At 40.3% G+C, this 17,332-nt stretch overlaps 1 protein-coding gene across 1 annotated transcript in view; it reads left to right on the top strand.

Annotated features, from left to right (window-relative positions):
* The window catches only part of EYA4 (EYA transcriptional coactivator and phosphatase 4), a 152,244-nt gene that overhangs the window by 747 nt on the left and 134,165 nt on the right, over positions 1-17,332 (top strand).

Below are 17,332 nucleotides of genomic sequence, written 5' to 3'. Positions count from 1 at the left end.
TCCCCGCGGTTTTAACCTCACCTTTTTTCGGCTAGCTGTTACCGGCGCTGCCGGGGTAAGCCCGAAGACAGCCGCAAGCCGTCACGGCTGCCGTCGCATTGTTCCCCGCTTGCCCCTCCCGTCCACCCCCGTGACGGCGGAAACGGGGGGCCTGGGCTGCGCCTCTCGAGCAGCTGGGGGCTGCCGGCCCGCCTGGGGGAGGCGGGGGGCAGGTCGGCCTGCGAAGGCCGGGGCCGGCGGCGGCTTGACCGGAGGCTGGGAGAAAACAACATTTCTGGCGGCGGGGACCCCCTCCGGCCAGAGCGACATGAAAACACGCAGGGATGGTAGCGAGCCCCTTCCCGAAACTCCCGTTCCTTCTAGCCAGGGTCTGGGCAGCGCGGGGGCGAGACAGCCTGGCCGGGAGCCGCAGGCACAGGCGGCGGCGGCAGAGGAGCCGTCGGTTCTGCCGCCCGCCCTCGGCCCCGCGCTGCCCCAGCTGCCGGCAGCGTTCGGGGGTCGCCACTGCCCGCCTGCCTTTGGGTGCCGGCGGATGGGGCAAGGCTGCCTCCCGCTGCCTCCTGGCCGGCAGCCGCCGCCGCGGCTCTGGCAGCCACTTTTCCCAGTGTCCGAGGGGAGCGGGGACACAGTTGCCTGTTGTTTTTGTTCCTCTCCGTTTCCTTTCCCTGAGGGATGTCTCCTGCCCTTCCCCTCCCCCGCCCCGGCTTGTTTTTCTTGTGGTTTTAAAGGACAAAACGGTGCGTTTTCGGGTCGTCCCACCCCGCCCCCGCCGCGGGTCCCCGCTGCGCTGGAGGAGTGGGCCGTGGGGAAGCCCCGGCGCGGGGGTCCCGCTGCCCTTCCCACCGGCAATGCGGGGTCTTGTGTTTGGTCAGAAAGGGTTTCCACGTGGGGAAGCCTTGTGTGTTTGCGGGTGTGCGCGCATACTTGATCCGCGAGGAGGTAACAGGATTCTCCGTGTTCAAACCCAGTGGGCTCATAGCCATTAATTTCCTTCTGCTGTCACTACAGACACTTCCAAAATCAGATACCCGTCGAGGACCGTCAGCTGGGTTTCAGACGGCTTCGGCTGCGGTTCTCCTCGAGCCGCGGGGGCTCCGCGCCGTTCCCGGGCGCAGGGGTGCCCCGGGACTGCGCCCGGCACCCACCCGCGGGGTAGCAGACCCGCGGCGCCTTCCTCCGGGAAGGGAGAGCGGGATTCCACGGCAGTGCTGCTGCCAATCGGTAGTTGGCATCTAAAGTTTCATTTACATTTATGAAACCGCCGCTCGGAGCCAAGCGGGCGCGGTGCTGCCGGCCCGGGACCCGGGGGCAGGGATTGCAGCCGAGCACACGCTGAAGTCGCGCGTGGCGGTGTGAAATAGCTAGTACTTAGAAAAATCCTGGGAGACAAGCTGTACGAGACAAGGGAGCGCCTTGGCCGGTTCGAGTTTAAGCGTGAAGTCATGCTAGAACAGTAAGGAAACAGTATTTACGGTTTTCTGGGTTTTGTTTTACGTGTTTCACATGCGTAGACTAGAAACTGTATCGAAGATAAACTAATCAACAGTTTAGATTTAGAGTGAATTATACAAAGCAGGCATCTCCCCTGTATGGTAAATATATTTTTTGGTCTGACCTCGGAGTTTGTTGTTTGAAGCGTGCCCTTTCTATTAAAGCTCAAGCTATATCTTTGTTTCATTTCCGTAACGCTCAAAAGAAAACTTTCGTAAAATTGCTGTGGGTTTGACTTTTCCTCCTTGTATTTCTGAAAATGCTGCTAAATAACAAATGCTTGCATACCTGCAGTATGTATCATACTATGAGTAAAGTGGAAATACAGACTGACATTTTGCTGTCTTCCCTGTGATTCTTCCTCTATATTTGACATCTAACATTAGCTGAGCTATGACCGAAACAGCTCTTCTTGCTTTCTTTTGAAAGTTCTGGTATTTATGTTACCAGATGTTCTTCAATCAAATCTAATAGAAATGAAAGAGGAGTTTGTTGGCTGATCTTTTATGTATCTTTGTTCAGATAATTTGTATGCTGTTATTAATTGTTACGTGTATATGATTGTACTGCTAATAAATTTGGTTGACAGTTACTCTTGCTGGATTTGTATTTATTAATGGCTTCACAACACTTTCCTATAGAAATTTATTCTGTATGGATAATGCCAATTGAATAAATAAATTCTAAACAAGCAATGTAATGAGTAGGACAACGGTGGTTTTCCAGCTAATTGCAGTTTCCAGTTAAAATATTTCAAACAAGGTAACTAGAAATACAGCTATAGATAGTATCCTGTGGCATATTTTTAGCATCTGATGCAAGCGTTACAGTTTAACACTTTAAACTTTATGCAACTTTTGCCTTCCAGTCCTAGAATTAATGTTAAACACTGGCATTTGGTGTGGGAAAGGTACCAGTCTGTTTCCTTGATGTACTGGTGGCATTGCATGATGTTCTGTGCAATCCTTCATTTTTAAAATTTAAACTGCTTTTTCCTTTTAAGTACAAAAGTTAATACAGAAAGAAGGAAATTCCTAGAATTTCTGTCAAGTGTTCTAGGACGCAGCTATTATTTTTTTCTCTGTTATCTTTTTCCTTCTTGAAAGTAGGGAGTTTATGAACTCAGGGTAAAACAGGTCTCCCTTTTTATAAGGAGAGTTTATTCAGCATACTTCTATATTGCAGCTGCTGATCATATTTCATAGAGCTGTTAAAGCACTTAAAACCTAAAATTAGGTACTGTCCGGTAGTAAATATTTCAAATCACTCCTTGAAGAAATAGAGAAGTGGGCTTAAATAGAAAGAGACGTTTTGAAATACATCATTGAAGAAAGGTAATCTTGCTTTGCTTTTACTCAAAATAATGCATTGCCAATCTAAATCACTGCTTTCAACATAGTGTTCTTTTGTCCGTAGTTTTTGTTAATCTCCTGCATTTTTATTGTGATTTTATGTATGCTTTATTTGATATCATAACCAGGTACTTTGTTCAAGCTATGTTTATGACGGCAACATTTGTATTAACAGGTGTTGAATTAACTTCTAACATGCCTGTATTTCCAGTGAGTGTTCTTGTGATACTAAGAACTGAAATGTAAGTTCCCTTGCTTCCTGGCGTGCATGCTTCTGGATGGCTTTTAATTGCACTTGTGTTTTCCAGATTTAAGATGAGTTAATTTACAGATTAGTATTTTTAATTTGAGGGGTGGGTGCGGGTTTATTGTATGGTAGTTTTCTATTTGTTTTTTAGTTGAACATAGGAATAGGTTTATTTGCTCCCTATCATTCATTTTTTGTACTGTGAGGGTTTGCAGGAGGAATGCAAACACAAGGCATCAGACTAACAGACATCTGTCAAGTTGATCAAGTATTTTTAAAGCTTTTTGGAAATTCAGTGCTAAACTGAGTCTGGTAGCAGAAACACTCAGATGTCTTTGCTTTTTCTTTGTACTTGACAATCCAGTAGTATTTCTGCTAATGTATCTGCAGTCTATCTGATATTTTTTGTAAAAAAAATGGTATTTACGGTATGCAAGTGGAAGAAGAGTTTTGATATTCGGTCATTGATCGAAAGGTTTATAAGTAAACTTAATATGTGCGATTTTTCTTTTTTGGATTTAGATATTGCGCAAATGTGTGTTCAACTTAACCTTTTTCTGTCATTGGAAAGCGCTAATTGATCTTGCTGACCCTGACATAATAGTATAGTTTGATATTCGAAACCTTTCAGCTTTAGCATGGCCCTTTAATAACCCCTGAGATTTCAGGGCATGGTTCTACTGAAGGCATAAACTGCTGCTCTTTTAAAAATTAAATAAAAATGGTTATTAAAAATAAATTATCTTTATGGTCTTTTAAAGTCAGTAGATGTTTTACCTATCAAAGCCCTAGGGTTTATAATATACATTAAAAAAATTCTGCTTTACTTGTATGTATTAGGTGACATTTTAGATGTTACTGTATAAACATCAGATTTTTATGAAATAATTTTCTTTGGCCAAGTCCACACTTCTATGTTGCAGGGTTATTAAATCTGTCATTAAATTAGAATTGGTTAAAGGAACTTGGATGCGCTTTGCAGTGCAAAAGCTCAGATAAGGAGAGTGCTTATATATCAAGTAAATAATAAAATTTATTTTAACAGGCAATAAACCTCACATTTTTAGTCCACATTTTAGTTTGTAATGCTGCTAGAAAGATTGCTTTTCGGATGCCTGTAATACAGTACCTTGGCAAAAACTATGTTAAAGAAGTTTCTTCTTTTTGTCTCTAAACCTGAGAAATGTAATGAATACCTGGTTCCCTTTTTGCTGTAATGTTAAACAGTGAAAATTACTTGGATGATCATATATCCTATATTGAAGTGATTGGCTGGGCCGTCTCAGTCACAGGATTGTATGTAGACTAGTTATCAGACTTTTGAGCAAAATGTCAAATGCAAATGGTTGTCTGAAGAATATTAAAGTTTAAGCATATTAGTTTCAATTTGTTTAAAATTTCTCCATGTCTGAAATTTCCCCACTTCTCCAAGGGAAGATTATAATGACCAGTGATTATCTTCAGAACTGTGGAGGTCCATACACTAGTGAGACTTATTTGGTCTTAAGCTATCAGGCTTAGGTACAAGACACTAAACTTTGAGTTAGACTGCAATTACCATAGATTCAAAAAAGAGGAGTTTGAAGGTTTTCTGTGCCTAAATTCCTTTGGAGATCTGAGTCCTTTTCCTAGAATTAATTAAATAAATAAATACTATTTCAGTGATTTTTCATTGAGCGGCCCTCTGTAGAAGTAGTGTAGCGAGTAATATTGTGGGGCTGTGGAGGGCAGTTCAGCTGGATGTAATTTATGTGCTGTCTCAGAAGAACTCAGTCTCTCTGGGCTGACTGAATACTGTGTCTTTACGGTTGTCTCATATTGTGGCACATCTATACAATTTGACTAATTTGGAGCAGCAAATTGGAAAAAAGACCTCCCAAGACAACCTACAAAACATTCACATAGAGAAGACTGATTTTGTATAGGTGATAACTTTTTAGTTATGCGTTTAAGTTAATATACACTATATTTTTTGGCAACATTAGTTACTTTTGTGATGTGACTCAGTATAAGATGACATTCTCAGCAGCATAAAAAATTACTGCTGCCTTTCTTTTTTTAATTGGGTAGATGCAGCAAGTAACTAGTCTGCTCTTGAAACATATATCATTAAACCACAAAAATCTACATTAAACCGTGAAGGGTCTGATTTAGACCACAAAAGTAAAAAATAATAGAGAATTTGCAATTTCTCAAATAATTCTCCTCTATGACTATGTGTATATAACTACTGAAATCAATGCTGATGCTTGAGGTAATTGGAAACTTAACTTGATGTTTTGTGCCAGATCCTTAGCTGTTGCAAATTGGAGTAGGAATGCTGAAATTACTGGAGTGGTCTCACATTATGCCAGATGAGTATCTAGTCCTCTATTCTTAGTGCAGTTAGATTTTTTTATGGGGAATTGCAATATACATTATATGTGAGAGATCACATGCACAAGGAAGTGATCCTGCAATACTTAGGAAAAAAAAAACAAAGGAGCAATAAGTATAAATGTCCAAAATATATTTTTATTTTCTTCCATTTTAGTATATTTTCATACTCCTGCGTTAGAATATATTTTTTTGGTAGCATTTTATAAATGACCAGAGAGATGCCTTTTACAGTAATTGTATTCCTGAAAATTATGCAGTTAGAAATATTGTTAATTGTATTCTTTTAATTCTCTTCAGGCAACTTTGTTGCCCATGGAAGTAAATACTCCAGTTGTGCTTATTCAGAGGCATTTGGTGAAGGCCAAGCATATTCAATGAAAGGCATGAAGTCCATTTACCATATTAAATCCCGCCTAGATGTTCCTTTTTATTTACTGTACTATGTTTCCAGAACATCACAGAAAATGAAGTTCACCTTACTCCCAAGAGAGAGCAGCTAAACCAACCTCTGTACACTTCAGTTTAAGCATCCTTACATCATGCTATGTGTGAGGTTTTTCTTCCAGCTCTTCTGAGTGTCCCCGCATAGACACGATTTCACAAAACCAGGCACCCCCCAGGGAGATTATGCACATTTCCTCTGCCAAGTTCTAGCAGCACAACTCAGACTCAACATTTCTGTTCTGGTCTTAACACAGAGGACTGGGGAGCTGGGAACCAACAGGGCTGAATAGTATAGAGGTTTCACAAATGCAATAATTATATTCTAGGAAAGGGTCTTGAAAATAACACTTCCTGTTACCCCAAGGCAAGATTTGGGACTGTGGTGGGGTTTCCAAATGGAAAGATTAAAGTACTTTTCCACTCAGCCACCTATTTTTATGTTTATTGTAATCTGTCATGGCAGAAAGAGCTGGTGTAATGTTCATATTAATTTTATTCAGTTGATTGCCTGTTCAGGGAAGCAATTTTTGCGTTCAAAGCACCAAGTCCTGAGCTCCCTGTTCAGCAGTATGTCTGGGAGTCATCTGCAATAGGAGGTCTTTAAGCTAAAATGGCCAGATGATGTATTTCATAGTAATTTCTGGTAGCTAGTTAGCTATGATTCAGCTTGTTTTCCAATTTTCTGTTTAAAGGATAGTCTAATTTCTCCAAGGGCTAGGTAAGTAGTCAAATTTGTGTCATAAAACAAATGAAGTGGAAGGGTTTGTTCCCTGGTAGTTGTGAAATTGTCCAGCTTTTTGAGGTCTTGCTTAGATCTGCAATGAATGAAGTCCGGGATTAGAATAGCAGCTTCAGAGATGCTGTCACATCAGGACAAAGTCTGCAACAGTTTGATTGTAAGGTCGGTAGGAAGAGGTCCAACATTTTGCTCTGTTTTTACCTCATTTCCAGGAGTATTGGTTCACATAAGCGTCAATAGTAGTAACCTTATGTGTGACTAACCATATCTCAAGTTCTACTTCCATCTGGTTTGTGTGGTAGAGGACAGAAGAGTGTGAATCTGCGGTTTCACTTTTGGTGGCAGTGCTTCTAAAGCAGCCCCTTAACCCGCCTCTGCTGGCCACTCGTTCAAGTTGGATCTGTTCCTTGCTGTGGTTCACAAACAGCTGTGCTGGCAACGAGGCAAAGGTCGGAATGAGTGGCAGCACCCATGCTGCTGAGCCTGGCAGCGGTGCTGCAGAAATAGCCGCACAGTCTCTGTTACCTAATCTGCCACCTCTGTTAACTGAAGTACAGGGTCAAGTCTGCAGGATAGGTGGAATTTTTCAGAACAAAAACATTGTCTATAAAAATGATCCCTTGATCTTCAGTCAAAAGGTTCTATTGATGTTGGGATTTTTAACTAAAATTGAAGTAACTGCAAATAATTTGCAGATATAGGTGCAGGTTAAAACAATAGGGAAAGTATTGGAACCTTTGGAAGGGACAGCTATGATTTTCTCAAAGGAAGGCAGGAGTTCAGACACGATACCAGATGACAGAACTTTTCTGTATCTTTGCACTGCTGTCCAAAAGCTGGACTTGCAGGGGACAGGCAGAGCATAACCTCACTAGAGGTAGAATGTCCCTACCAAGGGCTGCAGCGCTTGTGACAGGCTGTATTCTTTTACCACTATTCCTGGGGAAAGAAGTGTAATAATTTCTCAGAAGTGGCCATTACTTAGCTGTCACTGTAGACAAGTGCTTAATTTATGGCATCTGTATTTTTTATTAGCCTCTACTGTCACAAAGTATTAACTTACATGCTATCACGTTCCAAATGCCTTTTTTTATGTTGTTCCCATATAACACTGAAATATGCATACTATACTGCATCACGGGTTTATGAACACTGAAGCGTGCCAAACCAGGGATATTATTTTTGATGTGAGTACAAGTTTGATTTCCAAAGATAAGTGTAGTGATGTAATAAAGTTCTGTAAGGGTTTCGAGTTGACATGATTTTTTGATTAATAAACTTGAAGGATACAAAATCAACTTGGCATAAGTGAAATGGATTAAACAGCAAATTAAAGTATAGATTTCACAAATACTTTTTAACAAGTCTTTAAAGAGAATGCTATTACAAAGAGTTTTTTTCAGGGGCTAGTCATCAAATCAAAACCTAGTTGTTATTTTACCTGTGACAGAAAGATTAGCAAGTACTACAAGAAGTAATACCCTTGATTAGAACAATTGCTGACCTAATAAAAGAGATTTTTCTTCTTACAAACTTCCTTGTACTTCTGTTGCTAGACTGCAATACCTACAGTACTGCTACTACAAAGACTGAGGGATTGGTAAATAATGAAGAGAGCAGATTGCTAAGAGTACTCTGGCTCATTGAACAAACTGAGAGCAAGCAAACAGTATGTGCTTCACTACAAGCCAGCAGTTTATTTAAAAAAACCCAACAACTGGAGGCCATAGCAAATGATCATGATGGTATCGTAGGCAAAAAAGAAGTAGTAATTTAAACAAAGTACTCTGCAGAGTAAGAGAGGTTACTTTACCTATGTAGATAGTGTGGGTGCAGCTACTACTGCAAAGCTGTACCCTTCCTTAGCCTTAGAAAGGAAGCTTGAAAAATTGGAGAAGTTTCACATATAAGACCAGAGGAGTAATTAAACAACTGGAAAATGTGTCTTCCAGGGGATGAACAAATTTTAGTTTACCAAAGGAGAATGTTGCATAGGTTGATCACAGCTAGTAAATATGTAAATGGGGGAAGGAAAATATGGTAAAGAATCTATTGTCAAAGCAATTGTTATAATTAAAATCTGAGAATACCTGTTTTTCACAATTACTTTATGTGGCACATTTACTTCTGGCTCATAGTAAAAGAGACTCTCCTGTAGGATGGTGAGCTGTTCGATGGATTTCATGACATTTCCATCTCCTGTGGGGACTGCTGATGAGCCAGGAACTGCAATGAGTGCAGACAGCTCATGTGAGGATCAACAGCATAAACATGTAGACTATACAGCACGTCTGGTATGGGGCTTAGCATTTTCTTTGTGCTGGACAAAGGCGATACATAGAAAATTTTCTACTTTTCATTCATTGTGTTCTGATGGTTTCAGTTTAACTTGATGGCTGTGGTGCAGCATTGTTAGGCTTGATGAGTAATAATTGTCATTATGTTCTGTCAGAAACCACCTGAGCTGCGTGCCCGCACCAGCAGGAGTTCTGTATTCTGGGACAATTCTGCATTAACACTTTCTGTTTTCCATTGTTCATGGAATGAGAAAGGAACACTGTCTCAAATGCAACATTTAGGGACTATTGTCAACTTTAGTTAAGAAAAACATTGCATTTCTTCTACCAAACAATAACCAAAGTACCCGTGTTTCTTTTTGGTGACTTTACTTTTCTATTTTTTTCTGACATTTCAAAATGTTCCATTAAAGAACTGTAAGAGAAACACTTGCAGTAACAGGAATGGCAGCTGCTGGGCAATGACGCTGACAGCTAAAAAGGATGGGCAGACTGCACACTTCCCCCTTTGTCAGGATGTTTCTAGGAATCCTAGCGAGTATTTGAACTTCTTCAGTAGCTATCACTGCATACTCATACTGTTGAATACACTCTTCAAGCTATGGCATGACTTTTTAAAACAAATAGGATGTGTAGATATCATGCTGTCATGGCTTTCGTGATATCATGTGCTTGGGTTCTTTGAGTTATTTTTTACAGCCTTGTAAAGCTGCTGTTTGCTTTTACGTAGAGGATGTACTTTTGGGGGAGAGAAAATAATATTTTCAAGTCTGCAGTGTCTCTTTAAATATTCTGGCTAACCAAGTATAGCATTTTTCTTTCTGTTTTCAATGGCTTCTTTATAAAGGACTGAAGTGTTTGTTTACAGCTATTTTCTACAACAAAAGGGAAGGAAATTGTCTCAGAAATTAACCAAAATGTACTTCATAGTAAAAACCCAAATCCTTTCCCCTAAAAAATCTAGTTGTTCAAAGCATTGAAACGACCAGCTAGTAGCATCTTTGCATTACTTGTTTGTTGGTGTTTTTTCCCCTGGGAAGCATTCTTCATTTTGGTAAGGATTATATAGGCTTTGTGGGTTTGAAAACACTGTGTTTAATTTTTTTGCAAATCAATTTCTCCTTATTTTCAGGGGAACACAGTGGGATTCTAGATTAGATTTGTGTACAAATCCAGGGCAGAAACTGTCTTAGCATTTGTTTTATTTATTTGTATCTGGAATAATCGGTAATTGATTAATCTGGAATGAGACAGAAGAGGTCTATGTGCCTTATCTAAGCATGAGTGAAGAGGTCTCTCACAGTTGGGAAGCCCCCAAGCATCAGTGGATTTGCAGCTCTGGTTTCAATCTCAACAATTTCATGGTATATTGTGCAATGTTAGGATAAGGGAGATATTGCTGAGTTTATAATTCTATATTCTGAAATTCTGAAAGTAATCCTTCTTATTTGTTGCACAGGTGTGGGATGGAAGTCATAGGAAGAGTAGAGCAGTCAGTTTTACTCATATTTGGGTACCTGTAAAGTTGTTACCCAGTTTCACAAGAGATGAATGCTGCACCAAAGTGTTATTTTACCTAAACTCTGTGAGATACAGTGCTTGCAGTTGTTTGCCAGGAAGTCTTTCTATTTTGCTCTTTTCCCACTTGTTTTGTTGTATGATGATAGTAGGACAGCAGGCAGATCTCTTGTCATAGGCTTTTTCTGTTTCTTACCTGATTTACGTACCTAAGTGTTGCAGGGACCTCATGGTCTGCGTTGCTCTGCTTTTTTGTCTTGATGCCTGCTTTTGACTGGCACCAAATGGTTTTGTGGTAGTGCGACCCGTTTCTAAGTTAGAAGTGTCTGATGCAGAGTGGGAATAACACCTTAATTTTTCTTGGATAAAATCTCCACAGATACCACACAAGCAATGCCGTTCTCCAGGAAAATCAGTTCAAGGAAGCAAACTGCACTAAACTGACAATTATACAAACATTCACTGAAGACCATACAGAATTTGCAAGACTGTGTGTAACAAAGCGACTTGCATGAAAGCCAATTATTTAATGTAAATTTTGAGGAGTTTTCAGTGTATTATAGTTTGGTGGGATGAATCATGTCCATTTTGATTACTGGATTTAATGTCTGACATGAATTCACATGCTCAGAAAGGAAAATAGAAATAATAAAATTATGTCCTGGTTATAGATGTGTAATTTTTCAGGGGAGGGAGAAGGTAAAAGGAATCTATATGAGCCCAGAACTGTATATGTGTGATGGATGTTGTTTCTGACTAGGTCATACTGTCAGGATGGCTTTGTTTGACTTCTTAACTGTTCATGGTATTTAAAATGTGTTAGTCATTTACTCTCCCTTCAAGTTAGCTATATATAATAATATTTCTTACTCCTTTTCCACTAAAGAATTGTTTTTATTACTGTTCACACCCCTTTCAAGAAAACATAGCACTTGTATAAGATAAAACACCAAAGCAAACAGAACTAAAAATTATTTAACATAAATACATATAAATTAGTTATAAAATTAGATATATATCAAGCAATTGCTTTTCTGAGATTATGATGAGAGACAAGTTTTCATTCTGCCTTACAGCATAAGAAAGCTGACATCTTCTTTTTCTACCAAAGCATGGACAGTGATCTCCAGCTTTTAGAAAGCCCTAAGATTATAATTTTGCTTATTTTCACAGAATCACAGAATTATTGGGATTGGAAGGGGCCTCTGGACATCCAGTCCAATGCCCTGCCAAGACAGGGTCACCTAGAGCAGGTTACATAGGAAGACATCAGGTGGTTTTGAATGTCTCCAGAGAGGGAGACTCCATGACCTCCCTGGCAGCCTGTTCCAGTGTTCTGCCACCCTCAAGGTAAAGAATTTCTTCCTCATGTGGAAGTATAACCCCTTGTGTTTTAGTTTATGGCCATTGCTCCTTGTCCTGTCACTAGGCACCACCAAAAAGAGTCTGGCACCATCCTTCTGACACCTCCCTTTGAGATATTTATATGCGTTGATGAGGCCCCTTCTCAGTCTTCCCCAGAGTAAACAGTCCTAACTCCCTTAGTCTCTCCCAATAAGAGGAGGCTCTAGACCCCTAATCACCTTTGTGACCCTCCTCTGGACCCTCTCCAGTAGTTCCTTGTCTTTCTTGTGCTGAGGAGCCCAGAACTGGACACACTATTCCAGATGGGGCCTCACTAGGGCCAAGTAGAGAGGGAGGATCACCTCCCTCGACCTGCTGGCCACACTCTTCCTAATGCACCTGAGGATACTATTGGCCCTCCTGGCCACAAGGGCACACTGCTGGCTCACGGTCAACTTGTAATCCACCAATACTCCCAGGTCCTCAGCAGAACTGTTCTCTAGAGTAGATCGATCAACTTTACTGGTACTTGGGGTTATTCCTCCCCAGGTGCAGGACCCTACATTTGCCTTTATTGAACCTCATTAGGTTTCTCTGCCCAATTTCCCATCCTATCAAGTTCCCACTGAATGGCAGCACAGCCTTCAGGTGTATCAGCCACTCCTTCCAATTTCGTGTCATCAGCAAACTTGCTGAGTGTGCATTCTATCCCTTCATCCAAGTCATTGACAAACAAGTTGAATAAGACTGGATTCAGTACTGAACCCTGGGGAACACTGCTGACTACAGGCCTCTGACAGGATTCTGTTCTGCTCATCACGACCCTCTGAGCTCTGCCATTCAGCCAGTTCTTGATCCACCTCTTGTCCTTTCATCTGAGTTCACCTATGAAAGTGTTATGGGAGACAGTGTTGAAAGCCTTGCTGAAGTCAGGGTAGATAACAGTAGACAAGATCCACTACTCTCCCCTCGTTGACCCATCCTGCCATGTCATCACAGAAGTCTATCAGATTAGTCAAGCATGATTTCCCCTTGGTGAACCCCTGCTGATCACTTGTTGATGACTTCCAGAATGACCTGTTCCATCACCTTTCCAGGGATGGAGGTAAGGCTAACTGGCTGGTAGTTTCCCAGGTCTTCCTTCTTGCCCTTTTTTGAAGGTGGGAGTAACATTGGCCTTCTGCTAGTCATCAGGGACCTCTCCCCTTCTCCATGATTTTTCAAAGATGATGGAGAGCGGCAGAGCAACATCATCTACCAGCTCCTTCACCACTCATGGGTGCATCCTGTCAGGGCCCATAGATTTATGGGTGTTAAGTCTGCCTAGCTGATCTCTAACCCAACCCTCTACTACCAGGGGGAAGCCTTCCTTTCTCCGACCTTTTTCTCTTACCTCAGAGGTCTGGGATTCCTGAGGGCTGACCTCAGCAGCGAAGACAGAGGCAAAGAAGGCATTCAGTAATTCTACCTTCTCTGTGTCTTCCATTACCAGGATACCCATCTGGTTTAGCAGCAGCCTCGTATTTTCCCTAATCTTCCTTTTACTGCTGATATACTTATAGAAGCCCTTCTTGTAGTCCTTGATGTCCTTTACGAGACTTAATTCCAAGTGAGTCTTGGCCTTCCTCATTGCATCTCTGCATACTCTGACAATGTTCCTGCAGTCCTTCCATGTAGCCTGTCCCTTTTTCCACATCCCTTAAATTCTTCCTTGAGTTTGAGATTTTCTAGGACCTCCCTGCTTATCCATACTGGTTTCCTGCATGCTTTGCCTCATTTCTTCATCATGGGGCATACACTGGTCTTGAGATTGGAGAAAGTGGTGCTAATGACCAGCTCTCTTGGACTGCCTTCTCTTCTAGAACCCTATCCCATGGCATTCCTCTAAGCAGGTCCCTAAAGAGGCCCAAGTTAGCTCTCTGATGTTTAGGATTCTAGTCCTGCTTACTGTTTTGCTTCCCCTGGGCAGGATCCTGAATTCCACCATCTCATGGTCGCTACAGCCAAGGCTGCCCTCAACCTTTACATCTTTCCTTGTTGGATCCTCCATCACTTGCATCAAAAAGTTATCTTCAATAGTCTGCAGGAACTTCCTGGACTGTGTATGCCAGGCCATGTTGTCCCTGCAGCAAATACCAGGGTGGTTGAAGTCCCCCAGAAGAACCAGAGCCTATGACTGTGAGTATTTTCAGTTGCCCATAGAAAGCCTCATCAACTTTCTCCTCCTGATCAGGTGGCCTATTGTAAACACTCATTTTAAAAGTGTTAAATTAGCACATTTTTCTTATCAATTTGCCTGCTAATATTTTTACTTGAGTTTTGAAGAAAGCTAGATTATAAAGCACATTAATCTCCTTTCTCATCTGGGGCATGGTTCTTTCTTTTTCAAATGTGATAATATTAAGGACTGATAAAGTGGTATGTTTTTACTGTCCAAAATACAGTTTTGTACTGTAGATACAGGCTAAGTTGAAATTCTAATAAATCAGCATTTGGTTTCCTTTTCTTTTAATTTAGGTTGTTTTTTTTTTTTTTCACAAGATGATGTGATATACATGCAGACAACTAGAAGGATGTTTTTCTACGTAAGAAATTACTGAATGTTAGGCAGTGCCTGTTTTTTACTACATGTACCCTCTCTCCTGTTTCTTCAAAGAAATGAGTTTCCTGGAAAACAACTAGCACAAAATAATCTAATTTAGTGAGATTGCAATGTATATGCACTATTGTATTGCACTGATTCTAAAGCAACTAATTTTCTCATTATCTGCCTTCTATAACCTCTCACAATGCTTCAAATGCGCTTCACACTACTTGAATGATCTGTAGAAATGGTGCAAACCCAGAGAGACTTGCCTGAGGCTGTGGGAGTTCAAACCCTGGAGCCTGTCCTCACTAGTTGGCAGCTTACTGCTGCATGTCCTGCATACATTCAGTTGCAGCTATAAGCACTAAGTACTAGTACTATTACAGATTTCTGAAGTAGAACACTAGAAAATGAGAAATTGCTCTATTTGTGACCACTTCTCACTTAACATTTTGACTCTTAACCTGTGGCTGTGACAGAAGCGAGTTCTTCTTCATGGCTGAGTGAATTGTTTTAACCACAGGAACATCCTTTCTTTTTATCCACTAGGCTTCTTGCCAACACGTTTCAAAATCTATAAAACAATATAGTAAATTTGAGTAAGATCCCACAACTTCTGAACCATACTGCCAGAACATTACATGATATTACCTCAGTAGAACTAGGGAGCATCACATGATATAACCTCAGTAAAAATATGTGTTCTTCAGATAAATCAGAATAAAAAGAACTTGACAATGTGCGCAAGGGGATTATCATGTGCAAAAAATTGTTGTGGTAGAAACTGAGGAGCATCCTCCCTTGCCCAGAATTTCGTTTAAGAAGATCGATTCCTACTGGACAAAGAAAGGACTTTCTTCCCAAGTTTTTAGGTTGAAGTAAAATGGGGAAAACTTTTTGGCTGATGGTCAAACTCCAGATGATGGATTCTTCTTGGAGTTCCATCTCTCCATCTGGCTGGCTGGAGGGCCTGAAGCAGGCTCTGAAATACTTTTGAGAAGCGTCAAGTGTTAAGGCTGTTTTTTATGTGTGAGTCCCCAAGCTTCACATTCTGTCTTGAGCTTGTGGAAGTTGTGGCACTGGATCACATTAGACATCCCATAGAAAGTGACATTACATCAGTCACCTGTTTATTTGTTGGAATCCTAGTTTTCTGAAGAAATCATTGCAAAGGGAGAGATCAGGTCCTTGCTGTATTACACTTTCAGTCATTTATAAAGCAGAATGCAGCAGATCCTCAAGTAGCTTTTTATTTTCTTTAACTTATGGGTGTATCTCTGAGAGGAAACACATGTTTCTCCTCATGGTCAAGTCCTGGAAGTTGCAGTTTAAATTTGATGAAGTGTTTTATTCCCCCAGATAAAAATAAATAAATAAAAAACTAGATTTAAATGCATTTGTTGTTGAGGAAACTCAAGAATCCTCCTAATTAAGACATTTCTTAGAAAGGTAAAATTTTTATCTGGGAGCATAAAACACTTCATCAGTTTTAAAGCCACATCTGCAAGGACTGTATCAAGAAGAGAAACAGGCATTTTTCTTTATTCTGGCTTGTCTGTGTATTTAAGACTTTTAACAACAATTTTAAAAATATTTAAAGCCAGTTAGAAACACTTGCAATATAATAGGGATAAGAGTGCCCTTCCTCCCTCTGTTTTTAATCTGGTTCTCTTGATGGAATAAACTACAAGGTTGAATTGGTAACTGGATTATTGCCTCATAAAACAGCACGAGGTTACTATTATCCTTTAATTTTATATCTTTATTAGGGAGTAATGTTGGTCTTATTTAAATCACTGACTTCTCTAATGGTTTTTCTCTTTTACAAATTTATGAAACTAAACCCTAAAGGATTTGGTCTAAGTGCAGTTGGCATAACTGCCATTATAAAAATCTTTGGGTTAGCAGTTGGTTATAATCAGCTGCTTTAACTGGGCTCAAAATGTAGCAGGATTTAGCTGTTGATAGGTAGAATAATGCTGATAAAATATTAATGCTGAATTTTATTTTAAAAAGTTGAATTTCCAGTAAGAGCATTTGAATTTTGATGCAGCATGAAAATGAACAACAGTGCTCTGGAAACTGTATAATTTAGCATGTTCATGCAAAGGATATATTTAACACATTGTGTGTTTCTGCTAAGATTAAAAAAAGCTTGTCTTTGTCTTGCAATTCAGTAAAGTAACATTGGAAACTGTTGAAGGCTAGTCTTTTTTAGAAGGTGGCATACAAGTGGTATATTTAATGATGCATTCCAGTGAATACATCCACCTGAATTTTGGGACACAACACATACCGTGGGTGAGTCATTGGCAGTCCTTAATAGGAAAACTGTTGGATTTATGTCATCAGGGTGTATTTAAGATATCAATACACTTTGTTTTTTAAGGAAAAATGTGGCATCCATCTGTTGATTTCAGTGTGCTTTGGTTAAGGTCATGATCAATAAGAAAAGAAACACTAATATGGGGCTGTCTGTTATGGTATGGCTCTGTAGTTGAGTTATAGTTGAGTTTTACACAGGAAGTGAATGATCTGTCACCTTCAGTGGCTGACTGACAGAATTGGAGCATTTACTGTTTGAATGCAAGGCAGGTACTGACTTTTCAGTCAGTATTAGTCAAATTGTTCTGAGTTTTGTATTTTCATTGTTTATTTCTGCAGACAATCTTACAATGCAATGACATGCATATACTTCAAACTTTAAATTAGACTAGATTTTATATTTAAGTTATTGATGCAACATTCTGGTATTGGTTATAAAAATTCAACTCTGTGTTTGGATTTCTTCCTTTGACAGGGACTGCTGCAGGCAATGCCATGTCGAGCTGCTTTCTCTTAAAATACCCACTCCTCTTAGTAGGTTCCTTTCTGAAATTTGTCTACAGTGGGTGTTTTAAAGAAGCCTTTCAATTCTCCTTTTGTCTTAAATTG

This window comes from Pseudopipra pipra, chromosome 3 (assembly GCF_036250125.1).
Source record: "Pseudopipra pipra isolate bDixPip1 chromosome 3, bDixPip1.hap1, whole genome shotgun sequence".
NCBI lineage: Eukaryota > Metazoa > Chordata > Aves > Passeriformes > Pipridae > Pseudopipra > Pseudopipra pipra.
This window is presented reverse-complemented; position numbering and strand designations above follow the sequence as displayed.